The sequence below is a fragment of the Oncorhynchus keta genome, chromosome 18, assembly GCF_023373465.1.
Source record: "Oncorhynchus keta strain PuntledgeMale-10-30-2019 chromosome 18, Oket_V2, whole genome shotgun sequence".
Lineage (NCBI taxonomy): Eukaryota > Metazoa > Chordata > Actinopteri > Salmoniformes > Salmonidae > Oncorhynchus > Oncorhynchus keta.
Window position 1 is genome coordinate 1,092,999 of NC_068438.1, and position 17,960 is coordinate 1,110,958.

Sequence of the window (17,960 nt, forward strand, 5' to 3'; positions counted from 1 at the left end):
CATTCTGAGAGAGATAACGGGAGAGCTGGCCAAGGACGGCACGTTCAAGAGTTTTGGAGAGAAAAGAAAGAAGGGATACTGTCTGTAATTGATGACATCGGAGGGATCGAGTGTAGGTTTTTTCAGAAGGGGTGCAACTCTCGCTCTCTTGAAGACGGAAGGGACGTAGCCAGCGGTCAGGGATGAGTTGATGAGCGAGGTGAGGTAAGGGAGAAGGTCTCCGGAAATGGTCTGGAGAAGATCTAGCCCTCGACAGCACCCTTACCTGTTGATCTATAAATTATGTCTCCGTAATCTAGCATGGGTAGGATGGTCATCTGAATCAGGGTTAGTTTGGCAGCTGGGGTGAAAGAGGAGTGATTACGATAGAGGAAACCAAGTCTAGATTTAACTTTAGCCAGCAGCTTTGATATGTGCTGAGAGAAGGACAGTGTACTGTCTAGCCATACTCCCAGGTACTTGAATGAGGTGACTACCTCAAGCTCTAAACCCTCAGAGGTAGTAATCACACCTGTGGGGAGAGGGGCATTCTTCTTACCAAACCACGTAATTGTGAAGCTAGCCAAATACTTATTGTGGCTAGCTTCACATAGGTGGGTCCGACCACCATTAATCAAAAGATAATTGGTCTTTTTGACGATGACATCTATCTAGAGAGTTAGCTAGGTAACTACAGCTACTGAAACAGATGTCATTTTCCTATGTTTTTGGGGAAGAATATTGTTTGCATCAATCACCTAGCTAGCTTTTTTTTAATGACCAGGGCTATCCAGAGTTTGGGAAGGTGTGTCTGCGTTTGGGCGGCAGCGGCAGGTGAAACTATTCCTTAAAAAATAAATCTAAGGAAACATTGAACATCTGATAGTCAAATCATATTGTAAAAGTCTACTATTTTAGGCCATTTTCTAGTATTTTGTGGTGGAAAACTGAGTGGGTCAAGCATAATACATCAACCCTGTTACCCATAGATAGACAGCCTAGAAATGTTTTAACAATTACTTTTTTTTTGTGAAGCTTGCATTCAATTGCCTCTCCCTGTTGCACACAACAAGCTTCCTTTCCCCCTGTCAAAAGGGGATTTATGGCTGATTTAAGATGAAATCATCAACCCTGTTATGGTCAACCCTGTTAAGTTCAACCCTGTGACATTATTTGGCTACTTAATATTTAATAATATAAAAATAATATGCCATTTAGCAGACGCTTTTATCCAAAGCGACTTACAGTCATGTGTGCATACAGTCATGTGTGCATACATTCTACGTATTCTACGTACATACATTCTACATATTTATTTAACATCTTGAGATGTGAAAAGGTCTTTTTCATTATTCTTCATGACAGAATGTAAAATTAGCTGAACTCAAACGTTTTTGGGACGAAGTTACACTTCAAGGTCGAATGTGTGGAATGACCCAGCTACACCCTGTTTCGGGGGGTTTAGTGCCTCCCTAGGTGACCCTGTCGCAGGACAGCTGAGTGAGTGTTACTGGGAACTGTTCAGGGTGTGAATGGGCGTCACACTAAGATCTCATTCCCTCTGGACCACAGGCTCCATTCTCTAGTCCAGCCCACTTGTGTTTCCATCACTGAGCTTGAAAGAGACCCAAGATTTCCCATGTGGAGATCCAAGAGTGTCTGGTCTGGTCTGTCTCTCTCTCTCTCTCTCACACTCTCTCTCTCTCTCTCTCTCTCACACTCGCTCTCACACTCTCTGTCACACACACACTTGTTGCACAGCCTTTGAGGTGCCGGTACTGTGATGTTCTCAATGTTTTTTTTTAAGAGAAGTTAAAGTACTCACAACAATTTAGTTTTTCAGCCAGGTTTATCACCCACTGATAGAGTACCCTCTTCATGAAAAAGTGGCACAGCGCATCTTTCTGCCTGCAGGTGGGGCCAGAGAAGTGCTGATAATAAGGAGACACAGTACCCAACCGAAGGAGCAACTGTAGATATTGGAACATGACAACTTTTCAAAACTCACAATCATTGTAATTCTGCGTCATATAATTGGACATGCATGATTATTGAGACAACCCAGTACTTGAAAAACTCCCCACATTCATACACAGACCTAGGTAGGTATCCATGTACACTGACCTCCACATCCACATCTAGGGAGCTTCTCGAACATCTCTGCATTGTCTGAGGTCTGTACAACTGATAACAGTTGTTACATAACCAAGAACTGGAACGGTGTATCTCATGTTGTAAGTTCTGGGCTGGCTATTCATCCCTTAGTCCTTTTCTGTCCCTCTCTTTCTACAATGTCACCCCTTAAGGCTTGGCCTCTGTCCAGACCTAACGCCTTTGAGCCTGGCGTCGGTTGAGTCCAAGCCCCAGCACAACTCCCTCTCCCCTTCATCCTTATTTGGGTTGGAACCCCCATACCAACTCCACACTACCACCACTCCTATTCTTTGCCTTGCACATGTTTTTGTGGGTTATTGGACGGCTGTGGGAGTTTTTTTGGCTTTAATAGTAGTGGCATGGTGGGGGTGGTACTATTTTGGCTAGGGGGAGGGAGATGGCAGGGGGGCACTATTGGCCGGTGAAAGCCAGGGCTGGGGCCAGTGCCAAGGGCCCCCTCAAAGTGCGAACTCTGAAGGGATTAGGAGCAGTGATTGGAGGGCTCTCCTCTGGTCCGAGCACCCGCTGGGCGACTGGCAGCACTTCATTCTCTAGGCGACGTTCAGACACACCGCCTTTCCCCCTCCATGTCCTACTGACAGAAACTTCTCAAATGTCTCCACTGATGGGTGCAGAATATTCATCGTAGTTATTCAGCAGACACTCTCATCCAGAGCAATTTACAGTCATCAGCAGTGCGTTCAACCAAGGTAGGTAAAACCATATCACATTGCAAGTAATCACACTTTAAAAATAGGCCCTGTTATACACTGAGTATACCAAACATTAGGAAAACTGGCTCTTTCCATGAGATAGACTGACCAGGTAAATCCAGGTGAAAGCTGTGATCCCTTATTGATGTCACTTGTTAAATCCACTTCAATCAGTGTAGATTAAGGAGAAGAGACAGGTTAACAAATCATTTTTAAGCCTTTAAACAATTGAGACATGAAATGTGCATGTGTGCCATTCAGAGGGTGAATAGGCAAGTCAAAAAAGTGCCTTTGAACAGGGTATGGTAGTAGGTGCCAGGCGCACCAGGTTTGAGTGTGTCAAGAACTGCAACGCTGCTGGGTTTTTCACACTCAACATGTCCCGTATGAATCAATAATGGTCCACCACCCAAAAGAAAATACAGCCGACTTGACACAACTGTGGTAAGGATTGGAGTCAACATGGGCCAGCATCCCTGTGGAATGCTTTTGACACTTTGTAGAGTCTATGCCCAATGAATTGAGGCTGTTCTGAGGGCAAAAGGGGGTACAACTCAATATTAGAAAGGTGTTCCTAATGTTTTGTACACTCAGTGAATATCTGAATGTAGGCATACATTTAAGATATACAATATACCACACCACATTCCATAAATTAAACTTCACCCACTGTCACAAGACACCATTACCCACTTACCCCAAGGCGGTTAATCTTACCCTGTCCCTATGCTCAATTTACCCCATACCAAGAGACCACTTTTTTTTGGAGAAGCTATGTTTTCCTAAAATATATGTAGATATCTTTGTTAGAAATAATACAATATTTCCCTTGACGTAGTGATGCTGATTGTAAAAAAATGGCTCATCTTACCCAACTCTCCCATATAGACACAACCACCACACTACAACTCCTTTAGGCATTAAGAACTGCAGGTCCCATGTACAGTGTCACATGAACATGTTCATCTATCTGGGAAATAAACAACAGATAGTCAACTTTATTCACTGTAGTTACCAAAGTGTCAGGTGGGGAAACTAGCACCCTCCCCAGCACCAACAGAATAGCAAGTAATCAAAGCCTCCTCAACCCTCTAAACAAACATAAAAGTACCCACCAAAACCACAGCTCTCCACCCCCTAAAAAACACAAGCATGGACTCTCTCACCTCCCCCTTTCCCCTTCCCTCTCTTCTGTAGTGTCCCGGTGAAGGGTTACTTTGGGGCATCGAGCCTGAAGCAGAAAAGAGCTCTGCCACAGACACACAGGCCCAGACCTGGGCCATCAGCCATCCCCAAAACATAGCATGAATACTGGAAGAACCTAGACCCCCAGGTCACAGAGCTGCTATGGTATGGTACAGTACGATACAATGTCTCATAAAGTGAATGTACAGTACACAATCTAAAGCTATGACTAAGTAAAAAAAGTTGAGACAAAACACATAAAATAACTGAACTGAACTGAACTGAACATTATTAAACAATTCATTTGGCCTTAATTGGCAAATAAGTATATAATAAAATATATATATAATATAATAAAAGTATATAATAAAACCATAAAACATGTGTAATCTCTAATAAAAAAGCTAAAGAAGCAAACAATAGTATTGCACAATCACACTATGACAATAACCGTCCTATCTTGTAGTCTTTATCCATTCACTTATTTACAAACCGTATCTATCTATTCAGTCCGTTGAATTGTGGGGTGTGTGTGGTTTCGATGGGCTGTCCATGATGCGACAGTATGTACTTAAAAGATTTTAGTAGAGTTGAGTAGTTCATTGACAATATTGTGTGTGATGTCACCTCATTGACTGGCCATTAGGGGGCACTGTGATCCTGACCAGTCAGTCTGGTCTAGCTGAGGTAGTGGCTAACATGTTGAGGTCACATTGCCATAATGAGCAAAAACGTAGTATACTATGTTCATTCTGTTACAGATTTACCAGACAAATAAAACAAGTAGACCGACAATTAATTTACAGAATTATTACAAGACACCGACAGTTGCAGTATTTTTTTTGTAAAAACTGTAGGCCTGGGATAACAGTCTTGAATCCCCCCAGACAACAAGGGTTCGATACCCAGTTGGTAAAAAATAGATCAGCCCACACGCAAGGTGTTAGTGGGCCATAAGCTGATATGGAGATAGTATTGAAAGGAGAGGTGCAGGGGAGGTGTTAAAGCAATGTAACAAAGCAAGTATAGGGTGTGTGAGAGAGGGCAAAGCAACTTGTAGAGATGAGAACAATTGGATTAGGAAGACGACACTGCCAACCCCTGTTTTTATCTCCTGTTTTACCTGCTGCCAAGTGTCTCTCCAATCCATGGTTATGTCCCAAATGGCACCCTATTCCTTACATAGTGTACTTCTTTTAATCCTGGTCAAAAGCCGTGCACTATATTTAGGGATTAGTGTGCCATTTGGGATGCTGACCATGTCAACTGTGTTTCATATTGTCCTTTAATGTTCACCGTCTAAGTGTGAAGCACTTATCAAATATATCAATTATGCGATTACACTTTGTTTGTAACTGAAGGTCCATTCAGTTGGTACTCTTTGACATGTTATCCCTTTGTCAGTAGATCATCTGATAAAAATGTAAATAGTGTTTCTGGGGACAGTGATTTCTAAAGTGTAACCCCTGTCAGTCAGTCAGTCTCCTAGCTTGTCCTTTTGAAGACCTTGAGGCATTCGGTAGTGTGCTAATCCTTGTAATACTTAGATCACGCTGTCTGTGTCCCAAATTACACTCTATTCCCTGTAATATAGGGTGCCATTTGGACATACAATTATTGATACCAGTCTGTCCCTGCTGGCTATCTGGTTCCACTACTTTAAGTCGTCAGTATTCCTGACATATCTGGGTTCAAATACTGTTCTTTCATATACTGTTAGCGTTTGAGTGAGCCTGTTCTTTTGTGACTACTCGGTTGGTTCCACCACAACAGGCAAGCTCAATCGAGGCAGAGCTATAGTATTTAAAGAAGACAATGACTATTTGAAGCCAGGTGTGATACCTGATCAACTTGAATGTCATGGTTCTGTGGTTCTGACTTGAAAAGCCCTATGGTCAGACTCCAAAATGCACCTCTCTGCAGGACAGGGTCAAAGGTCAGAGTTCAGCTCAGTCTCACGTAACCAGCTGTCATAATCTCATTTTTGCTATGAGGGAGAAGCCTGGAAATTCAGGCTGACTATCGCGGAGCATGCCACACATTTCTGAGCATTCCACATACATTTTAAGCATGACTAGAGGGGACTACGAGACAGGTATATCATGGAAAGAAAGTTTATAGAGTCTCTCTCTCTCTCACACACACATATTCACAGCGTGCCAAATGTCTTGGACTGTTTAGAAAATGTTGCTGTCTTAAGACAAGTGTGCTAATATGGAAGTAATGAAAAGTTGTGGGCCAGATTAGGTATTAGGAGGAGTTAAATGGATTCCTGTTGGGATTAGGACAGATTACACACAAAATCCCTGCTGAGGTCTAGGCCGCGGTCCACCTCTAACATTCATCCTTCTCAAGTGTCTCCCTCTCTCAAGATTTGCCTTTCTCTATATGAAATAATAATAATCACATAAGTAAGAAGACTGAATTCTGCTCTCTTCAAAAGAAAAGAGAGAGACTTGTACCCAGGAGAAGCACGGCTATGGAGAGAGACAGGAGAGAACACGATGGCTGCATTATAATGCTCTAACCTTCTCCAGAAGTGTGCACTCATTCACTCCCCCTCATGGAGGGAGTTTGCACAATATTTCTTATACCAGTCCAGTCCTTTGGGTTCACACTTCGGCAGAAGGGTAGAGCATGTAGCCACCGTCAACTCTCTGTCCAAGGCTGATGTCACGGTTTTCATATGGTGAAGGAGAGTCGGACCTGCAGCGTGTCGATTGCGATCAATGTTTATTTAAACAACGTAACACGAATCAATACATGCACTACAAAACAAAAAACAAAACGAAAACCGAAAACAGCCTATACTTGTGTCAACTAACACAGCACAAGGACATCAAGACAGTCAGGACAATCACCCACAATACAACCAAAGAATATGGCTGCCCAAATATGGTTCCCAATCAGAGACAACGATAAACACAAGCCTCTGATTGAGAACCACTTCAGACAGCCATAGACTCTCCTAGAACACCCCACTAAGCTACAATCCCACTAAGCTACACACCACATACAAAAACCCATGTCACACCCTGGCCTGACCAAATACATAAAGAAAAACACAAAATACTTCGACCAGGGCGTGACAGAACCCCCCCCCCCTAAGGTGCGGACTCCCGAACGCACCTCAAATCAATAGGGAGGGTCCGGGTGGGCGTCTGTCCATGGTGGCGGCTCCGGCGCGGGACATGGACCCCACTCAGTAAATGTCTTAGTCCCCTCTCCTTGCGTCCCTAGATAGTCCACACTCGCCGCCAACCATGGCCTAGTATTCCTCACCCAGAACCCCACTAGACTGAGGGGAAGCTCGGGACTGAGGGGAAGCTCGGGAGTGAAAAGAAGCTCGGGAGTGAAAAGAAGCTCGGGAGTGAAAAGAAGCTCAGGAGTGAAAAGAAGCTCAGGAGTGAAAGGCGCCTCTAGGCTGAGGGGCTCTGGCGCCTCTGGGCTGAGGGGCTCTGGCGCCTCTGGGCTGAGGGGCTCTGGCGCCCCTGGGCTGAGGGGCTCTGGCGCCCCTGGGCTGAGGGGCTCTGGCGCCGGACAGGCGGGAGACTCCGGCAGCAGCGCCGGACAGGCGGGAGACTCCGGCAGCAGCGCCGGACAGGCGGGAGACTCCGGCAGCAGCGCCGGACAGGCGGGAGACTCCGGCAGCAGCGCCGGACAGGCGGGAGACTCCGGCAGCAGCGCCGGACAGGCGGGAGACTCCGGCAGCAGCGCCGGACAGGCGGGAGACTCCGGCAGCGCAGGAGAGGCGAGGCGCACTGTAGGCCTGATGCGTGGTGCTGGCACTGGTGGTACTGGGCCGAGGACACGCACAGGAAGCCTGGTGCGGGGAGCTGCTACCGGAGGGCTGGGGTGTGAAGGTGGTACTGGATAGACCGGACCGTGCAGGCGCACTGGAGCTCTTGAGCACCGAACCTGCCCAACCTTACCTGGTTGAATACTCTCGGTCGCCCTGCCAGTGCGGCGAGGTGGAATAGCCCATACTGGGCTATGTAGGCGAACCAGAGACACCGAGCGCAATGCTGGTGCCATGTAAGCCGGCCCAAGGAGACGCACTGGGGACCAGATGCGTAGAGCCGGCTTCATGGCATTTGGCTCGACGCTCAATCTAGCCCGGCCGATACGCGGAGCTGGAATATACCGCACCGGGCTATGCACGCACAGGGAGTTTGCGCAGGTCTCCTACCTGGCGTTGCCATACTCCCTGTAAGCCCCCCAATAAATGTTTGGGGCTGATTCCCGGGCTTCCATCCACGTCGCCGTGCTGCCTCCTCATACCAGCGCCTCTCCGCTTTTTCCGCCTCTAGTTCCTCCTTGGGGCAGCGATATTCCCCTGGTTTAGCCCAGGGTCCTCTCCCGTCGAGGATTTCCTCCCATGTCCAGAAATCCTTATTGCGCTTCTCCTCTTTGGGCTAATCCTGCCTGTTGACACGCTGCTTGGTCCTGTGGTGGGTGATTCTGTCACGGTTTTTATATGGTGAAGGAGAGTTGGACCAAACTGCAGCGTGTCGATTGCGATCCATGTTTATTTGAACAACGTAACACGAATCAATACATGCACTACAAAACAATAAACGAAACGAAAACAGTCTATACTTGTGTCAACTAACACAGCACAAGGACATCAAGACACTCAGGACAATCACCCACAATACAACCAAAGAATATGGCTGCCTAAATATGGTTCCCAATCAGAGACAACGATAAACACCTGCCTCTGATTGAGAACCACTTCAGACAGCCATAGACTCTCCTAGAACACCCCACTAAGCAACAATCCCACTAAGCTACACACCACATACAAAAACCCATGTCACACCCTGGCCTGACCAAATACATAAAGAGAAACACAAAATACTTCGACCAGGGCGTGACAGCTGAATTCCAAATCTACACCTAGCCGTAGCCCCTACTCCCTAGGCACTCCTGCAGATCCAAAAGTATTGATTAATCCTTGTGCTCTGATAGGCTGGCTGGAGGTTTTAATTTTGATTTGACACTTATACTATCAGCATGTTTACTATATTACTTATCAGCATGCCTTATTTTGTTATCATCCCCTATTTAAGAGTGTTTTTCACTCGTGTGCTGCGTTATTTACAACAATTGCCTTTCACTTAACTCCTCACATTCTCAGGTGTGAAATTGAATTGAATTGCATATTTTCTTGCTTTGCATGGTGTGCTGTGATTGTACAGATAGACATGGACTATATTGACTATGAGACAGCTGTTGCCAATCCCTATCACCTTCTCCCTCCCAAAATGAATTGCCAAACACGCTCCAGAACTAGACACAAAAGGAAATGGACACTTCCCAGCTAGCACATAATGTTTTTTAGAGCTTGGTGAGAGCGTGGATGTCCTAAGGTATTTTGCATACAACCTTTCCACAATGTTCTGGGAATGGTGCAGAATACCCAGCCAGCATATAACATTCTGAGAACCATATGTTTATTAGGTGGGAATTTCAGTACATCAGCATAATGTTTCCTAAAGGTTTCCTCATGGGTCTATTGAAAGTCATGTTCTCAGAACAGAACACTTTCCCTAAAAACAACAAGAAAACATAAGTTCATAAAATGTTCTAAGAATGTTATTTATAAACATATACATTCCGTTCTCAGCTTCAACAAAACTCTGTCCTCTGTCTTGTTAAATGTGTTCAGGTGTGTTGGCTGCGCCCACTAAGTGACCACACCTGATCTTAATGAGTGCTTGTTTCCCTTGAAATGGGGTCTGTTTGAATAGACTAAAATTAAGAGCATTGTATGAGTTAAAAAAAACATGCTAGCTCCATCCTGGTGGCATGGTGGACTAATTCCAAGGATAGAGAACAGGAGATCATAGGTTTGAATCTCACTGACTCCGTGCCACAACAAAAATAAAGGTATTAGCTTGCTTAAATGCCTAATCAAATTAATACATGTGTCCTATCTGTGCTTGGAGTTCAAAACAGTTCATCCAAACTAAGCTAACAGTGTTAATAGAAGTCTAATTGAATTGTGTTCTAAGAACGTTATTTAATTACCTTCAAATAAGCTATACTTTCTATTCTCAGAACGTTAATACAACCTCACAGGAAAACTTTCAGGGAACCATAGTAAAAATGTCTCAGTACCTCCCTGCAACCAAAACATTTATGTTCCCAGAACAGCCTAAATTTTCACTTCTGTTCTCAGAACGTGAAAAAAAAACGTTCAGTTTTACCAGAAACATGCTTCGTTCCCAGAACCAATATGAAACCAAATACTAACGTTCCAACAACTTCCAATGAACCAAATGTGCTAGCTGGGTTATCTTCGATAGGAACCTCTTCACCGACACCCGTCTGACTCCTCTCTGCTCCTCGATAGCTGTCCTTCTCCACTGATCACCTTACTCTTTGGGAAAAAAGACCCCCTTATAATGCTCTCTATAGCACTATTTTTAAAGGAAAGAGCGTATTCCTTACTTGTGAGTGTGACTCCAAATGTGTGTTTGTAACAATGGTCATCAAAATTAATAAAAGGTCAAACCCAGTTCTGAAATGTACAGTTGCAGTATGGAGTAAGATAATTTACTCTTTTTAATAATAAAAAATAAATGAAATATTGACTGTATTATAGCACATAAACAATTGTATAATGAGAGACAGAACATCTATGGAATTCAGACATTTCGGTGGGACTTTAGGTATTCAATTTAATGTCAAAGCTAGTTACATAGCCGTCTTTGTTTCAAAGATAATTGTGTAGTCTAGAGCGATTTCCTAGGTTAGCTAGCCAGCTATTGTCGTTCTTTTAACGCAACGTAACGTAAACAACACTGCTAGCTTGCCAGCTAGCCCCGAATAGTAGCACTGTAGAAACTATTACACTCAACGGAACGACTTGATTAGTGTAGTGTCAACAACGCAGCTACTGCCAGCTAGCCTACTTCAGCAGTACTGTATCATTTTAATCATTTTAGTCAATAAGATTCTTGCTATGTAAGCTTAACTTTCTGAACATTCGAGACGCGTAGTCCACTTGTCATTCCAATCTCCTTGCATTAGCGTAGCCTTTTCTGTAGCCTGTCAACTATGTGTCTGTCTATCCCTGTTCTCTCCTCTCTGCACAGATCATACAAACGCTCCACACCGCGTGGCCGCGCCCACCTAATCTGGTGGTCCCAGCGCGTACGACCCACGTGGAGTTCCAGGTCTCCGGTAGCCTCTGGAACTGCCGATCTGCGGCCAACAAGGCAGAGTTCATCTCAGCCTATGCCTCCCTCCAGTCCCTCGACTTCTTGGCACTGACGGAAACATGGATCACCACAGATAACACTGCTACTCCTACTGCTCTCTCCTCGTCCGCCCACGTGTTCTCGCACACCCCGAGAGCTTCTGGTCAGCGGGGTGGTGGCACCGGGATCCTCATCTCTCCCAAGTGGTCTTTCTCTCTTTCTCCCCTTACCCATCTGTCTATCGCCTCCTTTGAATTCCATGCTGTCACAGTTACCAGCCCTTTCAAGCTTAACATCCTTATCATTTATCGCCCTCCAGGTTCCCTTGGAGAGTTCATCAATGAGCTTGATGCCTTGATAAGCTCCTTTCCTGAGGACGGCTCACCTCTCACAGTTCTGGGTGACTTTAACCTCCCCACGTCTACCTTTGACTCATTCCTCTCTGCCTCCTTCTTTCCACTCCTCTCCTCTTTTGACCTCACCCTCTCACCTTCCCCCTACTCACAAGGCAGGCAATACGCTTGACCTCATCTTTACTAGATGCTGCTCTTCTACTAACCTCATTGCAACTCCCCTCCAAGTCTCCGACCACTACCTTGTATCCTTTTCCCTCTCGCTCTCATCCAACACTTCCCACACTGCCCCTACTCGGATGGTATCGCGCCGTCCCAACCTTCGCTCTCTCTCCCCGCTACTCTCTCCTCTTCCATCCTATCATCTCTTCCCTCTGCTCAAACTTTCTCCAACCTATCTCCTGATTCTGCCTCCTCAACCCTCCTCTCCTCCCTTTCTGCATCCTTTGACTCTCTATGTCCCCTATCCTCCAGGCCGGCTCGGTCCTCCCCTCCCGCTCCGTGGCTCGACGACTCATTGAGAGCTCACAGAACAGGGCTCCGGGCAGCCGAGCGGAAATGGAGGAAAACTCGCCTCCCTGCGGACCTGGCATCCTTTCACTCCCTCCTCTCTACATTTTCCTCCTCTGTCTCTGCTGCTAAAGCCACTTTCTACCATTCTAAATTCCAAGCATCTGCCTCTAACCCTAGGAAGCTCTTTGCCACCTTCTCCTCCCTCCTGAATCCCCCCCTCCTCCCTCTCTGCAGATGACTTCGTCAACCATTTTGAAAAGAAGGTCGACGACATCCGATCCTCGTTTGCTAAGTCAAATGACACCGCTGGTTCTGCTCACACTGCCCTACCCTATGCTCTGACCTCTTTCTCCCCTCTCTCTCCAGATGAAATCTCGCGTCTTGTGACGGCCGGCCGCCCAACAACCTGCCCGCTTGACCCTATCCCCTCCTCTCTTCTCCAGACCATTTCCGGAGACCTTCTCCCTTACCTCACCTCGCTCATCAACTCATCCCTGACCGCTGGCTACGTCCCTCCCGTCTTCAAGAGAGCGAGAGTTGCACCCCTTCTGAAAAAACCTACACTCGATCCCTCCGATGTCAACAACTACAGACCAGTATCCCTTCTCTCTTTTCTCTCCAAAACTCTTGAGCGTGCCGTCCTTGGCCAGCTCTACCGCTATCTCTCTCAGAATGACCTTCTTGATCCAAATCAGTCAGGTTTCAAGACTAGTCATTCAACTGAGACTGCTCTTCTCTGTATCACGGAGGCGTTCCGCACTGCTAAAGCTAACTCTCTCTCCTCTGCTCTCATCCTTCTAGACCTATCGGCTGCCTTCGATACTGTGAACCATCAGATCCTCCTCTCCACCCTCTCCGAGTTGGGCATCTCCGGCGCGGCCCACGCTTGGATTGCGTCCTACCTGACAGGTCGCTTCTACCAGGTGGCGTGGCGAGAATCTGTCTCCTCACCACGCGCTCTCACCACTGGTGTCCCCCAGGGCTCTGTTCTAGGCCCTCTCTTATTCTCGCTATACACCAAGTCACTTGGCTCTGTCATAACCTCACATGGTCTCTCCTATCATTGCTATGCAGACGACACACAATTAATCTTCTCCTTTCCCCCTTCTGATGACCAGGTGGCGAATCGCATCTCTGCATGTCTGGCAGACATATCAGTGTGGATGACGGATCACCACCTCAAGCTGAACCTCAGCAAGACGGAGCTCCTCTTCCTCCCGGGGAAGGATTGCCCGTTCCATGATCTCGCCATCACGGTTGACAACTCCATTGTGTCCTCCTCCCAGAGCGCTAAGAACCTTGGCGTGATCCTGGACAACACCCTGTCGTTCTCAACTAACATCAAGGCGGTGTCCCGTTCCTGTAGGTTCATGCTCTACAACATCCGCAGAGTACGACCCTGCCTCACACAGGAAGCGGCGCAGGTCCTAATCCAGGCACTTGTCATCTCCCGTCTTGATTACTGCAACTCGCTGTTGGCTGGGCTCCCTGCCTGTGCCATTAAACCCCTACAACTCATCCAGAACGCCGCAGCCCGTCTGGTGTTCAACCTTCCCAAGTTCTCTCACGTCACCCCGCTCCTCCGCTCTCTCCACTGGCTTCCAGTTGAAGCTCGCATCCGCTACAAGACCATGGTGCTTGCCTACGGAGCTGTGAGGGAACGGCACCTCAGTACCTCCAGGCTCTGATCAGGCCCTACACCCAAACAAGGGCACTGCGTTCATCCACCTCTGGCCTGCTCGCCTCCCTACCACTGAGGAAGTACAGTTCCCGCTCAGCCCAGTCAAAACTGTTCGCTGCTCTGGCCCCCAATGGTGGAACAATCTCCCTCACGACGCCAGGACAGCGGATTCAATCACCACCTTCCGGAGACACCTGAAACCCCACCTCTTCAAGGAATACCTAGGATAGGGTAAGTAATCCTTCTCACCCCCCTAAAAGATTTAGATGCACTATTGTAAGTGGCTGTTCCACTGGATGTCATAAGGTGTATGCACCAATTTGTAAGTCGCTCTGGATAAGAGCGTCTGCTAAATGACTTAAATGTAATGTAAATGTTAAATGTCAAATATATATTTTTTTCTTCTTTGTAATGATACATGTCAAAGTTTTTAGACCACATTTGGCCTTTCTGTGTTTTGTTATTATATTGATAGCATAATAACATTTAAAAATAACTCACTTGCATTTACATATAGGCATAATTTCATACATTTGCATGAAATTACATTCTAACCAACTAGCTCTTACTAAGGTACTGCCCCAAAGAGAATTTGTACCTGCCCCCTCACAATCTCCCATCAACTTTCATCATGGCTTTCTCCCAAAGATATATATTAAACACAAGGCGGAATGTTTTGTACCAAAATAATACCTACCAGTTGTGAATATCACCATATATTGCTCTAGAATTAACCAACACATATTTATTTGACAATAGGGGAAGATTCAAGATTGCGCAATTGATTTAGATTTTTTTCTTTTTTTTCTCAGCAGCGACTTTGTTTACATTATGATCAACAATTTTCTATCCCACGAAGGGGAACACTTACTTTAAGTAGACCCTTTTCTCTTCTCTCTTTTCATGTAGTTGCAGTGTCTGTGTGTTTAATCGCCATGGATATATTAGCTGTGATATACACGTGGGTCAAAACCCCATCCTTTTGAGACATTGTTTCACACTTTCCTCCGATAGTGAAGTCCAAGAGAACGGATGGTTTGCACAGGTAATCATATGAATATTGTCAGTTTCTATTTTTAAAAGCAATCAGTGAAGTGACAATTAGTTGACAAATGCATTATCCACTTCTCAAACAGCTGAACAGAACTGTATTCTCAGATGGGCGTGGCTTGAGCCTTGCTAGTGTTTGTTGCCCCCCCACGACTAAAGCCACGGGGGACACGCCTGACACAGTGGAGAGTCTACCAACACTACAACACGGCCAGCCTGGCTTGGAGTGAAGGAGAGCCCTGCAGCCAGAGAGGGACTCGTACAACGCTATCTAAAGGAAGTGCTTATTCACGTTACTTACTTACTCACATTATACACGTTTTCAAAACTCTACACACACAATTCACAGTCACCAGTGCTAAGCCATGCTTCATCTCTACTCCGGCCTGGGTCTGGCCACAATACTTCGTCCACATCACAAATCAAAATCAAATCAAATGTATTTGTCACATACACATGGTTAGCAGATGTTAATGCGAGTGTAGCAAAATGCTTGTGCTTCTAGTTCTGACAATGCAGTAATAACCAACGAGTGATCTAACCTAACAATTCCACAACTACTACCTTATACACACAAGTGTAAAGGGATAAAGAATATGTACAAAAAGATATATGAATGAGTGATGGTACCGAGCGGCATAGGCAAGATGCAGTAGATGGTATCGAGTACAGTATATACATATGAGATGAGTATGTAAACAAAGTGGCATAGTTAAAGTGGCTAGTGATACATGTATTACATAAAGATGCAGTAGATGATATAGAGTACAGTATATACGTATACATATGAGATGAATAATGTAGGGTATGTAAACATTATATTAGGTAGCATTGTTTAAAGTGGCTAGTGATATATTTGACATAATTTCCCATCAATTCCCATTATTGAAGTGGCTGGAGTTGAGTCAGTGTGTTGGCAGCAGCCACTCAATGTTAGTGGTGGCTGTTTAACAGTCTGATGGCCTTGAGATAGAAAATCCATATTTGGTGTGTAGTTTGGCACTTTGTGTGAGAGGTTTCAAAAATCGTGTGACATGAAAAGATTTTGTGTGTAAGCAGTCGGAAAAAACTGTAAAACATAGTTTTTGTGTTTAATTGTAGTAATGGTTTGGCTCTCTCCAGTGTAGTTTGTGAAAAGGTCATTGTTTGCCGCTCCCTCCCTTTATCCTTTCAGATAATCCATCGATATGGACATTTGGAAGTGGATGAAGACATTCATAGAGTGTTTGTGTGTGTGTTTGTAACGTTATGTGCGTGTGTGTGCGCGCGCGTGCGTGTGTGTGTGTATTTGTGTGTCAAGAAGGGCCATGGTGTTCTCTGTGGACTTTGTGCCCCCATTTACAGCTCGCATTAATCTGACCTACCACCTGAGAGAGCACCTTACCCTCCCTGGGTGCAGGACACAACCAGGGGCTGGGGCCAACACAAAGACCTTGGACAAAGGCCTTGGATGCCCTCCCAGGAAATATCATATCTCCCTCATGCCTCACTGGTCACCAAGAATGCTTTGTCCAACACAGTAACTTAATCACAGCAACGGCAGGCACTGAGTGGCACACGTTTTCGAACTAAGCCCCTGGTCTCTCCTGAGAGTCATGTGATGAGGTCACAGCCAATGGGCGAGTGAGAGAGGAGTGAGGTCACCCTAGTAGTGAGGCACCCCTAGTACCAGGCAATTGTTTGCCCACTTCTGGGCATGCTGCCATACGATACGTGACACCATTGTCTGGCCTTAGTAGTTTATGTAAAAGGTACAGAGGTGGGTTAGGCAAGGCCCACAGTCCAACATGGCTTCCCCTTTAACTGCAGGAACTAATAGTTTCATCAACATAAAGTATTGTAACACAATCCTATAATCTGCAACAACGCCGTTCCGAGAGGGCGTTTCACATTTCTGTAATCTGCTGAGTCCTTTCTTTGCACTTGCACATTCCACACACCGACCTCGGCCTGTGTGTGTGTCTGTGTGTGTGTGCTCACTTACGAGTGTGCATGAGTATCTGTTTTGATAGCAAAGGCTAAATTGCTTTGTTTCAAAATTGCCACTGGTAGGTTTCAAAATGTTGATGGCGCTCTAGTAGCAGCCTAAGCAGAGAGCTTCTGTACTTATTTAGCTATTTTTCCTGGTGTTTTTGATTGTTTATGATAACATTGAGTTTTTATTGCATATATCTGCCCTTACAAAAATGAATTTGTTGCTGTGGCAAACCTGTGGCAGCAACATGTATTGCCACTAGAGGCAAACATTTTACCAGAAACTGTTTCTGGTGAACACGAGATCCAAGACCAGTAACCTTTGAGGACCAATCAAGGTGATTAGAAACATCTGTCGGAAAATGGAAACCAAACTAGCAAGCTACAATACCTAACAAAGTTGTCCGGTGAGTGTCTAATTTATTAATTAAACTTCTTAATAAACTTTAATATTTTATTAACTAAACTCAGCAAAAAAAGAAATATCCCTTTTTCAGGACCCTTTCTTTCAAAGATAATACGTGAAAATCTGAATAACTTCACAGATCCTCATTGTAAAGGATTTAAACACTGTTTCCCATGCTTGTTCAATGACCCATAAACAATTAATGAACATGTACCTGTGGAACGGTCATTAAGACACTAACAGCTTACAGACGGAAGGCAATTAAGTTCACAGTTATGAAAACTTAGGACACTAAAGAGGCCTTTCTACTGACTCTGAAAAACACAAAAAGAAAGATGCCCAGGGTCCCTGCTCATCTGCATGAACTTGCCTTACGCATGCTGCAAGGAGGCATGAGGACTGCAGATGTGGCCAGGGCAATAAATTGCAATGTCTGTACTATGAGACACCTAAGACAGCGCTACAGGGAGACAGGACGGACAGCTGATCGTCTTCTCAGTGGCAGACCACGTGTGACAACACCTGCACAGGATCGGTACATCCGAACATCACATCTGCGGGACAGGTACAGGATGGCAACAACAACTGCCCGAGTTACACCAGGAACGCACATTCCCTCCATCAGTGCTCAGACTGTCTGCAATAGGCTGAGAGAGGCTGGACTGAGGGCTTGTAGGCCAGTTGTAAGGCAGGTCTTTACAACCAGACATCACCGGCAACAACGTCGCCAATGGGCACAAACCC